Source organism: Triticum urartu, chromosome 7A, assembly GCF_056163025.1.
Source record: "Triticum urartu cultivar PI428250 chromosome 7A, HENAU_Tu73, whole genome shotgun sequence".
NCBI lineage: Eukaryota > Viridiplantae > Streptophyta > Magnoliopsida > Poales > Poaceae > Triticum > Triticum urartu.
This window is the reverse complement of record NC_141879.1, coordinates 100098117-100116486: the sequence shown is the minus strand read 5'-3', so window position 1 is coordinate 100116486 and position 18370 is coordinate 100098117. Positions and strand designations below refer to the sequence as shown.

Sequence of the window (18370 nt, the reverse complement as noted above, 5' to 3'; positions counted from 1 at the left end):
GCAATCCCATACAACCTTATTATGCCATCCATATTTAGCAGATTTTGAAGTCATTTATGTGTTACCACATGCGCTGGATGTATCAATTGACTAATACATGCCAAAAATAAGATACAACACATTAATTGTTTGTGCCATATAAATATTACGCGGTATCGATCATATTCCAACATTCCCATCATCTTCCTTGTGTTCCTGTGTGCGGCTGAAGAAATGAAATCATTTAGACATCTCTCGGTACAACTTCTCTTGCTCGCCACCCTCTTTCCTATACTCGCACTATGCTATATTAATCCAGCTACCACAAGCATACACCAAAATGCCACAAAATCCTCTGCTTATCGTGCTTACATCGTGCTCGTCCAGCCACCACCCTCGAATGCAGGCGAAGATGCACACCACCAGTGGTACGAGTCTTTCTTGTCGACATCGTTGGCAGGTGACTCTCGCAAGTCACGCCTTCTCTACTCCTACACCGAGGTGTTCAATGGGTTCGCCGTAAGGCTCACCGATGCCGAACTCGACAAGGTGTCCAAGAAGCCAGGGTTTGTGCGGGCATTCCCAGACCAAACGCTGCAACTAATGACCACCCACACGCCAGAGTTCCTTGGGCTAAGGAATGGCACTGGGTTCTGGAGCCAGGCTGACTACGGGAAGGGAGTCATCATCGGGCTGCTTGATAGCGGCATCTATGCAGCGCATGCTTCCTTCAACGACCACGGTGTTCCACCACCCCCAGCAAGGTGGAAGGGCTCGTGCGACGCGGCCCGGTGCAACAACAAGCTTATCGGTGCCAAGTCACTCATTGCAGATCATGACTCTGACGACGAACAAGGGCATGGAACACACACCTCTTCCACAGCCGCGGGAAACTTCGTAACGGGCGCATCATACAATGGCGTGGGCACAGGTACTGCGGTTGGAATTGCCCCTAGTGCCCACATTGCCATGTATAAGGTATGTGATGCTCGTGACTGCAAGGCATCTGCTATACTGGCCGGCCTAGAAGAGGCCATCAAGGATGGGGTGGACGTGCTCTCGCTCTCCCTTGGCAGCAGCACCGGCGCCAGCTTCGATCAGGACCCGATATCTATTGGCGCGTTCAGTGCCGTGTCCAAGGGCATCCTCGTGGTGTGCGCCGCTGGCAACAACGGTCCGATTCAGAGCTCCGTCACGAATGAAGCACCATGGTTGCTCACGGTCGCCGCTAGCTCCGTGGACCGGAGCTTCAGCGTCAACATACATCTCGGCAATGGCAAGACCATTGACGGAGAAGCACTTACCCAGATAGGAAATCCAAGATCAAAGTTGCACTCTCTCCTCTACTCCAAGGAATGGCGGTACTGCAATTATGACTATGATAATAGCATCACTGGTAAGATCCTCCTTTGCAAGGACAATAAGTCAAGGGCTCAACGGTCCAAAATCCGCAACATAGTGGGCGCTGGCGCGACAGGTGTGGTATTGTTCAACGATGAAATCAGTGGCTACACCACCACTGTTACAGATTACAACTCCAGTGTTGTACAGGTGACTGCGGCCGATGGCGAGGCCCTCATAGCTTACATCGCGTCGACAGACAATAGCTCTATGGCGTCTCTTGCGTACAACGGTACACAGTTTGGCGTCCGCCCTGCCCCCGTCGTGGCCTCGTTCTCTTCTCGGGGTCCAAGCTCACTCGCCCCCAACATCCTAAAGCCGGACATACTGGCACCGGGCCTCAACATCCTTGCTGCTTGGCCGTCAAAAACGGGCCATGGACAGGGCTCTTTCACCATCATATCAGGCACATCTATGGCGACACCACATGTCAGCGGTGTCGCGGCGCTCATCAAAGGCATCCATCCTGACTGGTCGCCGGCCACCATCAAGTCTGCCATCCTAACAACGTCGGACATCATTAACGGTACTGGCGGCTCAATCTTGGACGAGCAACATAGAAAGGCCAGCGTGTACGACACAGGTGCCGGTCATGTAAACCCGGCAAGAGCTGCCGACCCTGGCTTGGTGTACGACCTCAGTGTCATTGACTACGCTGGCTACATCTGCTGGCTCCTTGGTGACATCGGCCTAGCAACCATAGTGCACAACTCGAGTTTGTCCTGCGCGAAGTTGCCCAAGGTCCAGGACGTGCAACTTAATTACCCGACGATAACCGTGCCGCTCACATCCACGCAATTCACTGTGAACCGGACTGTGACAAATGTCGGTCCAGCAGAGTCAACATTCAAGGCCAAAGTGGATGTGCCAAGGTCTTTAACAGTGCGCGTCATCCCGGATACTATGTCATTCTCCAAAACCGGAGAGAAGAAGACCTTCAGTGTGTCCGTGAGTAGCCTTGAACTGGGCAAAGAGCTCTACGTGGATGGAACCTTGAGCTGGGTATCGGAGAAGCATGTCGTGCGTAGCCCCATCATCGTTGTCCCCGCATGAGGTGATATTGCTCCGGCACCATCACCATGAACGATGTCCATGCCATGAGATCGATGGCTGTTTTATTTTTCCTTGTTCAATTCTTTTTTGGTTTAATGTTGCATCAACATAAATAAACAGTCATAATGGAACAAGAATGTGCATCGTCTCATATGTACCAATACATGATACTGCAGAGTTTGATTTTTCTGCTTTTTTTTTACTTTGTTTTACTACATAATTGCGGGCCAGTAACAATTACGATTCACCTTCTTCCGTTACTCGACGTGTCTGTATGTAATCACCACCATGCCACCACTACTTCCCCATTCCCCATTCCCCTTATTACACAAAATCCGCAAATCCCTCTCCAGCAGCCATGATTGGCGATTAGCCATCTAATTTGTCTTCCCAGTTCTGCCAGTCTTCCCTACTTTCTACCTCCTTCTCCAACCTATTCTTCAATGGATTTTAGATTCTACTTTTATTTATGATGTTCTCTTCACTAAAAAAATGAATGCAGGTTTTCCAGCTCGGATGGATTCAAGCTCAGTTGTGATGGATTGGCTGGTTTTACTGGATTGGAAGGTGAGGCATTGGTTTCAGCTTTAATGTTTTGTTGTCTGAGAGTATTATGTTTAAATGCCCGCACCATCCTTTCCGAAAGTGCTAATGGCTAGAGTGTGACATTATTTTGGTAATAGCAAATTGTAGCATGGTAAACTTCAAAGTTTTAACAAATTAAAACATATTTGCTTTGGCATGATCACAAGTGTACAACAACATTAGTATTTTCAGTGCCTATGCAGAACTGCCACTATCTAAATTCCAAGTCTAAAGTAAGAAGGCTCCACCATGCAAACTTGGCATGGCATCCATCTTTAGCAGTTCGTGGAGACTAAAACATGACAAGAACTTCTGTTTAACATTCTATTGCTCATTATAACACTTCTGTTTCTGAAGCTCGCCAAAATTTGGATGGTTGATTGATCTCTTTGCCTCTTCTACTAGCACACATGCCCGTGCTTTGCAACGGGACAATATAAGAATGGCTCAAGACCCCCACAGGTTCGAGTTCTCTAGTTCAACATGGCTCCCCGCTCGTGCCGCCGCTTGGCTGCTTTGCCGTTAGGTATAATACATTTGAGCTTACAATTACATGTTGTAAAATGTAAAGGTAGAATTGTTTTTCTAAGTTTAAAGTTAGAATCATGACTAAGTGAAAGTGAGTTCATTTTACCATTAAAATAAGCCATCCCACATACAAAACCTGTTTTGAGGAGCCCACATAAAAAACTTGCATTATAAAAAGATAAATTTGAAATTGTATTTTCGTGATTGATCCATGCATTAGTAATTAGTCGAAATTTCTTGAGATGCATATGACATGTGTGTACGTGGTCCAACATGGCATGCACAAATAAAGATGACCAATTTTCTCCCCTCATTGATTGAAAAAAAATTGCGTGCGACCCGGATCGTACCCTCCTTGTCCTTAGACACTCTTCCTCAGCTAAGTGCTGGCGCATTGCAAAACAAATCTCAAAGGTTATTCTCCATTGTCGCATGCTCTTGGTGACGCCGCCGCCGCAACTCTTCAATTTCGTGGAACCACCGATGCTCTGTCTTTCTTCCCTCTTCTCTCTTCCTCTCGTCTCAAATCACGACACGACGTCATCTCGTCTATTTGGGTAGCACCTCCTCCCCAAAGTTGTGATGGTTGCAACCTCTATCAATGGTGTCAATAGATGGGCTGAACTACAGTGACGGCGACAATATCTGTCGTCAAGGACGGGCAGGTCTGCGGCTGGCGTGTGAACATCACCTCCCGTCCAGGATGTGATGGCTACTACTATCGACGACTTGACGCAGAGCGATGATTGTGCAGTGGCGGCGGTCGCGCAAGCATGTAGCTGCTGGGATCGTGGAAAAGTGGTGGCGACGACACATGAGTGACTTTGATGGTTGTGCTACTTGAGCACATGCTCTCGAGCTCTGGGGTGAAAACCTAGGTGCAACCGAGTTGGTTATACCTGGCAATGACGATGTTTTTTTGTCGTTACGTTGTTGAAGGCATTGCTCGGATATGCTCAGAGTGGTTCTTCGGGGTGAAAACCTAAATTCAGACTTTGGGTAGTTGGATCAGGTGACGACGATACTTGAGTGTTGCTCCCTTCCTGAAGGCGTTGATGTTGAAGAACCTCATTGTCCGTGTGATGTCATGAGATGGTCGGTGCGGATAAGGTCATTAATATAGTTTGCTGATCATGGATCTGATCGCTTTGAGGTTTCTCTTTTTTTCTCGCCCATGCATAGCTTTGGTCTTAAATGACTTTGCTATTTGATGGCGTGTTTTTGCGTGCGTGTGTTGGTGTTGGTTGTGTGCATCTTAGCTATGCAAAGGCCGGATGTATGCTCATTGTGTTTGTATCCTCTTGATGCTCCATTTTGAGCCAATAAAATTTCACCCTTTGTCGAAAAAACTACTAGCCCAAGTTGCACCGCTGTGACCTAAGCAGGTTGAAGCAGTAGTGGTGGCCTTTGCTAGGGCTAGCGGCCACAGTGGCCATAAATTGGATGAGCAGCAGTTGCAAATCACAAGTCAGCAACGACCATGGACGGCATTAGAAGGGAGAGAAAATTGGCGAAATATGATGATTGTATTGCTTGAGCCTCGTAGATTTATATATAGGAGTACATGACTATTTTGGAGTGCAAGGTAGAATAAATCTTACGATATCCTACATTTCCTAAATAACCATGATACTCAACATCCCCCGCAGTCACAACGGTAGCGACGCAGACGGTGAGACTGTAGAGGAATCCAAAGGGAAGTCGACGGACATCCCCCCACAGTCGTAACGGTCGACGCGTCGCGGAAGTCATGGTTGGAGTAGAAACCGACGAGATTACTCAAGGAAGGACGTAGCCCTTTGTGCCAATGTCGTTGTAGCTGAGAGCGTAGGGTGGTGCAGAAGTCGTTGAGGTAGCCGTGCGAGGGGCGCCATGGTCGATGTCGAGTCGGGGTGGCCGGTGTCGAGGTAGTCGCCGTGGACCGGAAAGAAGAGCAGCGGCGGCGTCCTAAGGAGGTGGCGGCGGCTAGGTTAGGAGCGCGGCGACGGTGCTCGAAGTAGGTGAGGAAGAACCCGACAGCATGATGAAGACCGGTGCGAAAGATGGTGTTCCCGCGCCTAGGGAGGCGACGCGACACATACCACGCGTAGAAGTCGACATGCGAGGACGGCGGAGCGGACCGCATGTTGCGGTGCTATGGCCCGAAGGGGCGATGTAGTGTCAGCTCACAAGTCGGGGCGATGGCGAGGAAGACCTCAGGGTGGCGACGGGGACCGCGTGTCACGCTCACTACGACCCAATGAAACGACGCAGCGGCAGCGCCAGGGTCGATGCTGCGAGGAGGACGGCCTGGAGCAAACGACCTCGGGGTGGCGATGGACCGCGGGCTGCAGCACTACGACCCGAAGGGGCAACGCAGCAGCAGCGCGCGGGTCGATGCAGCCGCGGAAAGAACCACAAGGTGACGACAGGGACCACATGCCACGCTCGTTACGGCCTGATGGGAAGATGCAGCGGCAACGCGAGGGTCCGTGCAAAAACGATCTAAAATGGACGGCGTCGGGGTGGCGGTAGACCGCGGGCCGCGACACTACCACCTAAAGGCGACGTAGTGGCAACATGTGGGTGAATGCAGCGGCAGCCGATTGCTCAATCGGCGAAGAGACACGAAAATTTGATAACAATCTTCATGAAATTTGGCACAAGTGCGGACCGTACAACGTCCATCAGAGGCCGGACGTTGCAGCATCCTGTAACCGGGCGTGGGCACGCGCTTGTGCGGGAAGGCTGATCCGATCTGGACTCCTAGATCAGTCACCGCCGAAGGTGCACAGCTAGCCAGCCAACATGCACGCATCATGCATGGACACGGCTTGCATCTGGCCAGTGCGGGAGATCGAGCAGGCAACCATGCCAATTGCACGAACGAGGTCAGCCCACCCTAGTGGGGTGCACTTTTTTTTAGGACCAGAGTGTGGGGGTTACATTCGGTCAGCATCCGATTCCTAAGTCTATCAGGGACATTCCCTAAGATCAGAAAATCTCCACTGGACCTAGCTTCGGCTGCCAGCTCATGGGCAAGGGTATTTTGCTCTCTGTCAATGTAAAGCACTTGGTGGTCTGCAAATTGGGATAGAGCAGCTTTAATGTCAAGAATGAGCCCGTAGCTCGGGGAACGACTATCCGCATCCTTTGTCAGTTCAGCTGCAAGGTTTTTGCAATCTGTTTCCACCACTAGAGAACCTCTGTATACGTCCAAGAAGGCTTGCAGGCCAATAAGCATTGCTTGTCCTTCAGCATCCTGGGGGCTGTTCGAGGGGGCGAGCTGTCTGCCAACTGACAAGTTTGTGAGACCCCTGAAGTCTCTAGCTACTGCACCGCCCCATCCATGTCCAGTGTCCGGGAGAAAGGATGCATCCGAGTTTAATTTAGCAGTCCCAGGGGCGGTGCATTCCACCGCGCGACCATCCGAGCAGAGACGCAAGGTAAGGAACTGGAGCAGGGAACTACCTTTTTTCCGGCCAGGGAAGGGCGATCCAAACCTCCATTTTTTTCATTCCTCCAACAGTTTAGAGAAGTATTGCACTGATCTCCCAATCGTTTCTTTGCCGTCCCCATGCACACAATTATCTCGCAGGTGCCAGCATCTCCATAGAAGAAGCAGTATCTTTGATCTCATGTCCTCCGTCACCGAGCTTAAAAGAACCTGCAGCCAGTCACAACCCGTATTCCGGAAAGAATTTTCCGAGGGTAACTCCCACTGATCTCTCATAGCATACCGTAGGCCTGCACTCTTTGTGCACATGATTACTGCATGGTGTTCGTCCTCATCGCCGTTCCCACATACATTGCAGACAGCATCCACAGTGATCATGCGTCTGAATTTGTTCTTCTTGGTAGCAAGAGTGTTTGTGGCTACCCTCCATCCAAAGATTTAACTTTCGGAGGCACATCAGCTTTCCAGATGAGGTCCCATATGCTGCGATCGTTCGCATCACTCGTCGAACTGGATGATGAGAGATGAGAGTTGTTCTTGAGGGTTGCTGCCGGTTTGTAAGCACTTCTCACCGAAAAGTTTCCATTCCTTTCATAGTGCCAGGCCAAACAGTCTTTTGCCTCTGTCCTTGGGAGGGGGACCGTACAGATTTCGTCTGCGTCGAAGGGGTAGAATATCTGTTTGATGAGTGGAACGTTCCAAGTTTTTTGTTCCTCATCGATGAGTTGGCTCACCCAGCGAAGGCGAGATCTTCGAATGAAGGATGCACTCTTGAGACCGTCCTTACGAGGGATCCATTGGTCTCTCTGAATCTGGATACTTTTGCCGTCACCCACGCGCCAGATAACTCCTTTTTTCAGCAGTTCTAGGCCAGCCTCTATGCACCTCCAAACCTGTGACGCATCCGATGCAAAAACAGTGTCCAGAAGGTTCCCATTCGGGTAGTACTTAGATTTCAAAACACGGGCACAAAGGTTGTCTGTATTTTGAAGTAGCCTCCATCCTTGTTTGGCTAGAAGGCCAATGTTAAACAAATGCATGTCCCTGAAGCCAATTCCTCCCGCTCGTTTTGGTTTCGTCATGTCCTCCCACGACATCCAATGCACTTTGCGTTTCCCATTTTCGTCTCCCCACCAAAAGTCACGGATGAGCTTCTCGTATTTCTCACAGAAGCCCAGGGAGAGAAGGAACACACCCATAGTGTAGCATGGAAGTGCTTGGACCACAGATTTCACGTGTACTTCCTTTGCCGTGTAGGCCATGAATCTCTCAGACCACGCACTGCACCTCTTCCCCAACCTATCTATGATCGATTGAAAATTTTCATCTTTCATCCTACCTTCTGCTGTTGGAAGTTCCAGGTAATTGCTCTCAAAGGTGGACGAGACTACACCCAGCACCCTCTTGATCCCTTCCCTGATCTCCTCTGGGCATACCTCACTGAAAAGGATCGAGCACTTACTTTCACTTAGGAGTTGCCCCGTGCCCTTCTGGAAAGTTGTCAAGACCTTTTTGATTACATTAGCTTGGTCGACCGAAGCTTTGAAGTATAACAAACTGTCGTCTGCAAACAGGAGATTTGATACTCCCGGACTGTTTCTAGCAATTGTCAGGGGAGTTAAATCTCCTTGGTTGATTTCCTTCTCCAAGAGTTTCACCAGGCCGTTTGCTATGAACATTAAGCATTCCCCGTCGCATGCAGAGATAGCGCAGGCACTTTCTTGGGCAGTTCGTCCCTTGTGATTATGGGAGTTGATGATCCTTCCACCCTCGACGCAATCACATGCCGGGAAGCTTTAGCTTTGGCTCAAGACCTACAACTACACAATTTCATCATCGCCTCAGACTCCAAGCAAGTGATTGGGGACATTGGCAAGGGAAGTCGTGGAAGCTATGGAGCCATCATTAGAGAAATTAAAACTAGAACTGCTTTATTTCATTGTAATTTTACTTTCAAATGCCATGCATCGAATAGCGAGGCACATAGCTTAGCTAATTTTTCTCTTTCTCTTAGTCAAGGTCGCCACATGTGGTTCGGTCAACCTCATGAACTGATTTGTATCCCACATATTATGATTTTCAATGGATGGTTTACCCCCCCGAAAAAAATTAATCATCCCCGGCTAGGTCTTTTTTGTGTGTCTAAACACACTCTTTATTAATGATCATAAACAAGGTTTATGGTTATGGGATACAATTTAGATCCAGAGGATTGAGGGGCCACATAAGGCGTCCTAAAGAAAGTCCTAAAGCGTATTTAGCGGGGTTATGTGCCTCAACATTAGGTTCCCACCCTTCAATGATAAAGGAGCAGCACATAAAATAGACACCAATTATTTAAAAATACATGAACAGTTCTTAAATTTATGAATATATATTTACAATATGTTGACAAAAAAAGACATGAACATTTTTTTAGAATTAAGTTTTCATGTATCTCAAGAATACATTGTTTTTTTATTTTACCTGTAAGAATAGACGGAAAAAAGGAAGAGACCTTTTACAGTACATCAAAATAATGTGAGCCGTCCATTTTAAGTGATTCAATGGACTAGATCCATCAATACTACTAGCGAAAATCAGTAGTATATTTCGTTCATGGGATAAAATTGAAAGACTTACAAAATAAATACCAAAACTCTACATGTATTGTGAAATCCGTGTGTTTTCTTCTCCTGCTCTGACGAGACTGCAGGACCGGTTCGGCCAAATACTTTCCGGCGGACATGAGATGCAACAGAGCGATGACTGTAGATAGTCGATGGATCCTTGCCGGACGGTCTTTTTGGCTGACGAGACTACCATGTACATTGATAGATCATGTCATGATGCACTAGTACGTACGTATCAGCCGATTGTTTTCCGGCGATCAATCCGGCGGCCGCGGCCACTGCACACAAGTGACGCGGGCACAAGCAGCGGAGGCACCTCGGAGGGAGCTGCAGCAACAACGACGCTGCGGACCAGGACGCCGTAGCGGCGGCTCCGTAGCCTGCTGGTTGATTCGATGACCGATCGCAGACTTCGAGCTCCCACTTGAAGGTCACGGAAGCCAGCTTTGATCGATTGTTGGACATGCATTGTTGATGACTTGCGATGTAGGCCTCACGAGAATGGTCATCGTGAGCGATTTTTACAAATTAGGAAACAAAAGAATTGACAAAACTACCCCACTAATTTACGGCTGAGATGATTCAATACTACTCGATTCCGGAGGTACTATGACTTACCATAAAAAATCTCCAAAAAAAACATGAATGAAGAAAGGAAAAGTAGGGGCTATTGCAAGGAAGTTTGATCGAGCTAGGGACATATTAAGGCCCTGTTTGATTTATAAATCCTAGGACTTTTTCTAGTTCCAACTAAAAAGTCCCTAATCCCTAAAAAGTCTCTCCCTATTTGTTTCGAAAGACTAAAAAGTCCCTAGTCTCTTCCTAGAGGTTATTAAATGACCATGTTGCCCCTAGTATATAGAAAAATAACAATCAAACAACATTATGGGGTGGCGGGCCAATGAATGCATGGAGGGGCATTGCTGGAAAAGTCCCAAAAAGTCTCAAAAAAGACTCTCATTGAGAGTCTTCATTTAGTCTCAAATGCCTACTTTAGTTCCTAAAATGTCCCTCCCGTTTGGTAAAAAAGTCTCTAAAAGAGACTTTTTTTAGTCCCTACACAAAAAAGTCCCTGAAAACAAACACCCTCTAAGACAGGACAAAAGACATATCATTGTCTGAACTAAGAAGGATTGTTTTTCTTCGTGTCGGTTTTATTTGCATCATCGGTTACTATATTTGCATGGAAATTTGGATCAGTGACAATACACCCACGATATGACCAAGTAGATGGTCGTTTACAAAGTATATTGTATGTCCAAGTAGATGGTCGTTCTCATCGCCATCGCTAATCGTTGAGGTATGATCGTCCATGTCAGATGTTTCTAATTGAAGAAATATGTACTACCATACTAGTGGTTGGGACACCAGACACGCCACCCTGTGGCGCCGCTTGAGAGGAAGTTGTGCGAATGTTTTCATTAAAAAAATAGAAGGATTCCCGGCCTCCATCTAGAAAAACATTAAAAAAATCATCACTCCCATCTAGAAAAGAAGTAAAAAACAAAAAAAAAGCATCAACGCAGCCTACCAGCGAGCGCCACTTTGCGTAGTCCTTCATTTTGAAAAATATGTGGGGTCATCACCTCCATCTAAAAAGAAAAAAACATTATTTTTCAACTCCATCTAAAAATAATATCCCAAAAAAAAATCACCGCGGCAACCAGCTTACGCCACGTGGCATAGCTGGTTGGCCACCCTTCACGCGATGCTTAATGGGTTTAACTAGTGGTTGGGGCGCCACCCGGTGGCGCCGCCTGAGAGGAAAGCTGGGCGGTGCCAGGTGGGAGGCACCCCTTCCACTTTACTTTTTATAGTATTCGGTGTTATTACATAATAGGCATATTAAGCAGCAGGGAATCAGGAGAAACCAGATTTGAGATCATCAAGAACAAAATTTAAAGTTCATTACACACTTGATGAAACAAGTGACACGTGCATCTTGGCTCTAACATCACATTGATAAAGAGTACTGAAATCATCTCCAAAAGAAGAAGGAACAAATAGTGGCCGTGGATGGAGTGGCTGATCTTCACCTCAAGCTCAATGCATCCACTGTCCCAGATCCCGGGCTAGTCTTCGTCGTTGTCGCCACCGCCGGTAACCATTGTATCTTTTTGAGCCCCACCTCACAATTTCAGTGAAAAATGTTGCCATGTCTTGGAATTCCTTGAGAATATCCGTGCCAAGTGCACCATATACAGCCACTCTAGTATGGTTAAAGCAGTAAAGGAAGTTGGGGTACCTTTTCTTGGATGTCATCCTTGGATTTAAATCCAATTGAGCAGCTCTGTTGAGAGCATTGTTGGTGCTTCCACCTCCTTTTTTTGAAAAAACCCCATACATTAATTAATTAATAATGTTATTACAATCGTTCATTATAAAATTCGCCACACAAGGCGGGATGCTATTAAGAAGAATCCCATCAGATATACTTATAAAGCTAATTTTCGCAATTTTAAAATTCTTAAGCATCTTCCATATACTCAAGACCTCTTTCTTCAGATCAATGAGCAAGGACCTGTCAAGATTCTCATTTGCAAGGAAAGAACGGACAAAAGCACAATCATTCTCCAAAATAATGGACTGGTGAAGAGTAATACCTATATAAAGGACTGCCAGGCAAGCACGCAGCTCAGCTTCATTCACGTTGTAGCACTGACCCAGAAAGTCCCACGAAGATATAATAACTTCGCCAGATGAGTTCCTCACAACCACCCCCACACTGGCCGCATTAATACTCTCCACATAGCTGGCATCGACATTGATCTTGATATAATCTTCTGGTGGAGGTTTCCATCCCACATGTTGTTGTGATGTTGCGAAAACTGGTGTAACACCTCCCTTTTTTTCTTTACCTTTGTTACTAGGAACAACCTCGACAGTGTGATGACAGGACGTAAAATAAGACTAATAGTTTACCACAAAAATTGCAGAAGCAGCAATGGATTCCTGCCCTTTTCCAAAAATTAAATCATTTCTTAGATGCCATGCTCGCCAGAAAAGAAACAAAACTTGCTCTTGTTGTTGCGGGCTCAAATGATCCAACAGAATCAATAGTCAATCTAGCCCCGAGAATTTGAACCACTCTTCATCAGGAATATTCCACGATTCTCTCAAGGCGAGTCGCAGAGCACGAGTCTTAGAACAAGTAACGAGGGCATGAAAAGTGCTTTCATCTTCTACTCCACAAATAGAGCACATACCTGAAGTAATCTGATGGTGCTTAACTCTATTGGTCTCGACTACCAAGCTATTGGTTGCTGCTCTCTAGGCAAAAATCCTTATCTTCTGAGGGATATTGGCCTTCCAAATTAAATCCCAGAGCCTTCTTTCTCCACATGGATCTCCACTAGATTGACCCAATTTATCTTGACTATCCTTCAACTTAATCGCTAAATTGTATGCACTTTTAACAGAAAATATACCGTTCTTCTCATAGTGCCACGCAATAAAATTCCCGTCCCCATAAGCATGAATACGAATCTTAAGAATCTCCTCTGTGTCATGGGGATAGAAAAGGTACTTAATCAAATTTTCATCCCATACCTTTCTCCCGCTCAAGAACAAATCAGAGACCCATCTCAATCTAGTATTATGCCTTTTAGCTGAGATTTTAAGTCCAGTGCTCCTGGATAACCAATTATCCCTCCAAATATTAATACTAGATCCATCACCCACCCGCCAGATGACGCCATTTTTAAGTAATTCCAGACCATGCATAATACCTTGCCAAGTGAGTGATGCAGACTGAGGAAACACTATATCAAGAATATGTCCCTGGGGATAATATTTTGCCTTCATCAGCTTAGCACACAACAAATCCGGATAAACCAATAACCTCCACGCTTGTTTGGCTAAGAGGGCTTGGTTAAATAATCTGAGATCCCAGAATCCCATACCACCCTTACCTTTAGACCTTGTTAATTTGTTCCATGCTAACCAATGTGTTTTTCTTCGATCTTCCTCATCTCCCCACCAAAAATTCCTGATAATCTTGGTTAACTCCTCACAAAGGGAAGCCAGGAACTTAGAAATACCCATAGCATACACAGGTAGAGCTTGAATAACTGATTTTATTAAGTCCTCTTTCACGCCATAAGAAGTGTATTTCTCTATCCAGTCAGAGAGCCTTTTCAAAACCTTTTCTTTAGTAGATTGAAACTTACCAGCTTTCATTCTTCCCTCAGGAACCGGAAGTCCAAGATATTTATCTTCGAAACCATCGACCGTAATTTTTAAAATTACCATTATAGCCACTTGGTTCTCCAAACTACACTTTTTCCCAAACATCATGGAACACTTATCAGGACTTAATAACTGCCCAGTCCCTTTCTCGTACTCCGTCAAAATATTTTTAATGGCAACTGCTTGATCAATGGAGCCTTTGCAAAATAACATACTGTCGTCCGCAAACAGCAAGTGAGAAATACCTGGGGCTTGTCTATTCAAATGGAACTCCTGAAGAGCTCCCCTGGTAGAAGCATCTTTAAGCAGTAAAGAAAGTGCCTCGGCAACAAATAGGAACATAACGCGGATAAAGGATCTCCCTGCCTAAGCCCCCGAGTAGGTGAAAACGTCTCCAACAATTGTCCGTTGAAGCGCACCGCAAATTTCACTGATGTAAGACATGCCATAATCCAATTTATCCACGTCGGTGCAAAACCCAAAGCCCCCATCATACATTGTAAGAAACGCCAGTCCACCCGATCAAAGACTTTCGCCAAGTCCAACTTATATGCGCAAAATTCCCCTCTGAAATCTTTCAGCGTACTTAACGAATGCATACATTCAAATGCTATGAGAGCATTGTCAGAAATTAACCTTTCCGAAATAAATGCACTTTGAGTAGGCGAAATCATACCATCAAGGAGCGGTCGTAGTCTGTTAACAAGGCATTTAGAAATAATCTTATAGATAACATTGCACAAACTGATCGGCCTGAACTCTTTAATAGACTGAGGATTCTTAACTTTTGGGATGAGAACAATAGTTGTGTTATTTATCCCCTCTAGCATAATTCCAGAATTAAAAAACTGTTGGACAGCCTTAACAATATCCACTTTGATCAAACCCCAATTTCGTTGGAAAAACCTTGCAGGAAAACCATCTGGACCCGGAGCTTTTAACGATCCCATTTGAAAAAGCGCATCACTAATCTCTTGTTCCGAAAATGGTTTGCAAAGCTCATCATTCATATCATCAGATACAAGGGTTTAACCAACAGAATAATATGTGACGGGTCAATGGAGTCATCAACAGAATAAAGATTTTTAAAGAACGAGTTTGTTATACCTTTCATTTCCTCCAGATTTTCCGTGAGACCCCCATCATCCTTCCTTAGTGCCGCAATATATTTTTTCTTTGCTCTCCATGAAGCCTTTCTCTGAAAATAATTAGTATTACGATCTCCTCCTCTTATTTTATCCAAACGAGATCTTTGCTTCCATAGCATCTCTTCCTTTATAAGAAGCTCATCCATCTCTTGAAGAATTTTCTTCCTTTCCATCACTTCAGAATGATCATTCCTACTAAACAACACATTTAGTCTTTTATGAGCCCACTCCAGCTTCTTTGGTAAATAACCAATATGGACCCGACTCCACCCATGAAGAGATTTCATTAATTTGTCCAACTTATTAGCAATGTCTTCAAGATCATTAATATTAGACTCTCTATTCCAGCAAGCACTAATCAGGTCATCCAAAGCTCCACCTTCCCTCTCCCAATAAGATTCATATTTCAACTGACTAACAAATCTACCCCCCCGGTGAGTACCCAAAACCTCAACAAAAATGGGACAATGATCAGACCTGGAGGTTATTATATGGGATACCTTACATCGAGGGAACATTAAAGACCAAAGCGGGCACGCCACCGCACGATTAAGACGCACCTTAACATTCTTGTTTACATCTTGTTTGTTATTATACGGCCAAGGCAAGCCATGGTAACCCAAGTCATACAAATTGCAATCAGACAAAGCTTCACAAAAATTAGCCATTAGTCTAGTAGACCTCTTATGACGAGAGAAGTGCTCTTCCTGCCACATAGCTTCGTTAAAATCCCCCACCATAAAACAAGCTCCAACACCAAGAGGTTTAATCCGTCTCAAGAGATCCCACATAACATACCTTTGACTCGCCTTAGGCTCACCGTAAATGAAGGCGCACCTCCACTTTGTTCCCTCTCCCTTGTCGACGTACAAATCAATAAAGTGGTCACCATATTTGTTCAGCTCACAAGAGTACGCCTCATCCCGAAACACAGCTAGTCCACCACCTTTACCATGGACAAAAACAGTGAAAACATTATTCATACCCAACCTATAGCGCAAGCTCTCAACATGCTCTTTATTCTTTCTTGTTTCAGATAAAAAGATAATATTGGGTCTGTGCGTCTTTGAGAGGCACACCAACTCTTGAACTGTACGAGGTTGACCCAAGCCTCGATAGTTCCAACTCAATATTTTCATGGCTCCTGACAGGCATCAACCACGCCCGCCAGGTCACCGGCAGCCCCAAGGCCGGTAGCTTCCTTTTTTCCTCCCCATCCTCTTTCTCCTCTCCCACTGATTCCCTCCTTTTATCCTGAGCCTCCTCCTCTCTCCCCTCTCTCTCCTATGTTACATGAACAATGGATCCATCTAGCCCTACTACAGCCTCAACCCTCTCAGTACATACTCTTCTACAAGAAACACTTTTTTCATTTGCACTCTTATACTCTATACTCTCTGAACTAGTGCTATCCGTGCTAAACACTAAATTTTGATCATCAGGATGACTCCTCTTACTACCTGTCGTGCTCTCTAGGATGGCTACAAAGGCACCCTTGCGGCTGGACATGTCACTGCCGCTATTTGGGGGCGTAGGAACCCCAAACTTCACATGCTTGGCGCATACACCTTCCACCTCCTTGGACCTTCAGAGCAAGGCTCCAGATTTTGTATTTCGAACCTAGGGTAGAGCATATGGTACGAGATTGAACAAATCAAGAATAATGGAAACAAATCATGCCATAATTTCTTTTAGACACTTCCTAAGTTCAGATTGTGAATAATGAGAGAAAAAACTATCGAATATGTTGCCTTTCGTTTTCAGTCGTTTCCCTTCAAATGTGAATGCATCAATATATGGATATGTTTTCTATTAGCACCCAATCTGAGACAAAACTAACTGTAATAAATTAGAGAACACAATTCAATAGTTTTCAGTGATATTACCAAAGAATTATAAAATGTTATTTGAAAGCGTACATCATACCTTTACTGCATTGGTATTCATAATTATTTGAGTAACGAACTGAGATGTATGTACCTGTTATATATTTTTAATTTTCGCCAAAACCTAAAATAATATAACCTTGGCAAGAGGTATCCGTAAACTTGCACAACCTCGGGTTGTAGTCCTGCCCGATCTATCTCCTCTAACACCCATAGTTAAAAGTTTGAGAGTTATATATTTATCTTAACTAATAGGAATAAACACAATAACAATGGGCAAGAGCATAGTGCATTCAGTGCATCACTTTATGTTTATACAATATACATGATGATCAAGCGAGTATCATATGTTGTAAGAACTGTAGCCTCTAACACAGGTTGAATTTGAAGATTGCAGAAACTATGAGAAGCAGATGGAACTGCAAATAATTTATCAAAAATTTGAAAACATAAGAAAAAAATTTGAAAACTATGAGAGGGTTGTGCCTGGAGCCTCTATGCTTTCTCTGTTTCGACTTCTTCTTGGACTAAAGATGTTGAGTAACTTCGTGCCTGCGCGTGATGCAGTTCATGTCGTTTGGCTCGCTGTCCATATTGGCGCCATGGGCAGGGCCATCGCCAGCGGCCAGATGGCCGAGCACATTGGCCGGAAAGGGGTGACAAAATCTTGACCCTTCCCTCCCTCCGAATGAAAATTAGGAGTTGACCTTGTATTAGTCTCGAATCTCATAAGTTATTTAATAGGTTGCGTCTGGCATTTGATATGATAATCAGAGAAGAGAAATTGGTCTTGCAAAAAATGTGTAGGTGAAGAATTTTTCTGAAAAAAATCAGTATTTTGTTCATGTCATATGCTTGCAAGTTGCAACAAATTAATTCTTGACTACACTAAAGTTTTATTCTTTTATACTCTAATAACAGCGTAATGGACATGTCTACTGAATTTTCAGTCATTAACGATGGTGGTGATTCAGAACATCATCGGTTGGCTCACCATCTCCTTCATGAATGTATGGCATGATGCACCCACATGTTTCCCAAGCTTATTTTCTGCCTTTTTTCTTCTCACGGCGATACGAGCTTCATGCTTACTAATTGATGTTTAATCCAGAGGACTCATCACTTCTCTACATGGGACGACTGCTTCAAGGATTTGGTGTTGGTGTCATACCATACGTGGTTTGTAATAAAGTATCTTCACTGCATGATTATTCTGTGCCTAGGATGTTCATGACTTTATGCTTTAAGATTTTGAGTACTTCTCAGCTGGTTCAAAAATGTTCAGAAACAAGAGAGCAACTAAATGTCAATATACTGGATGTAGAACGGTCCATGTCTTTTTTGGAAAAGATGGTGCGTTGTTTATACCTACGCACCCCTACCAAAACTAAATTAACCTATTGAAATTACAACATTTTTACTTTGTTCCTGGGCCTCAGTGCATGTTGATTTTTATGGCTTTATGCTTTAAGAGATTCAGTACTTCTCCATCGTATATACCAACTTATTTTAGTGTCAACTAATTATTGAGCTACCTGATAGTTACAATACTAA

The 18370-nt window shown here is 45.0% G+C and overlaps 1 pseudogene; it reads left to right on the top strand.

The window, feature by feature from the left end:
- Positions 1–213: 213 nt before the first annotated feature.
- LOC125519892 (subtilisin-like protease 4 pseudogene) lies at positions 214–2433 on the top strand (annotated as a pseudogene).
- Positions 2434–18370: the final 15937 nt, after the last annotated feature.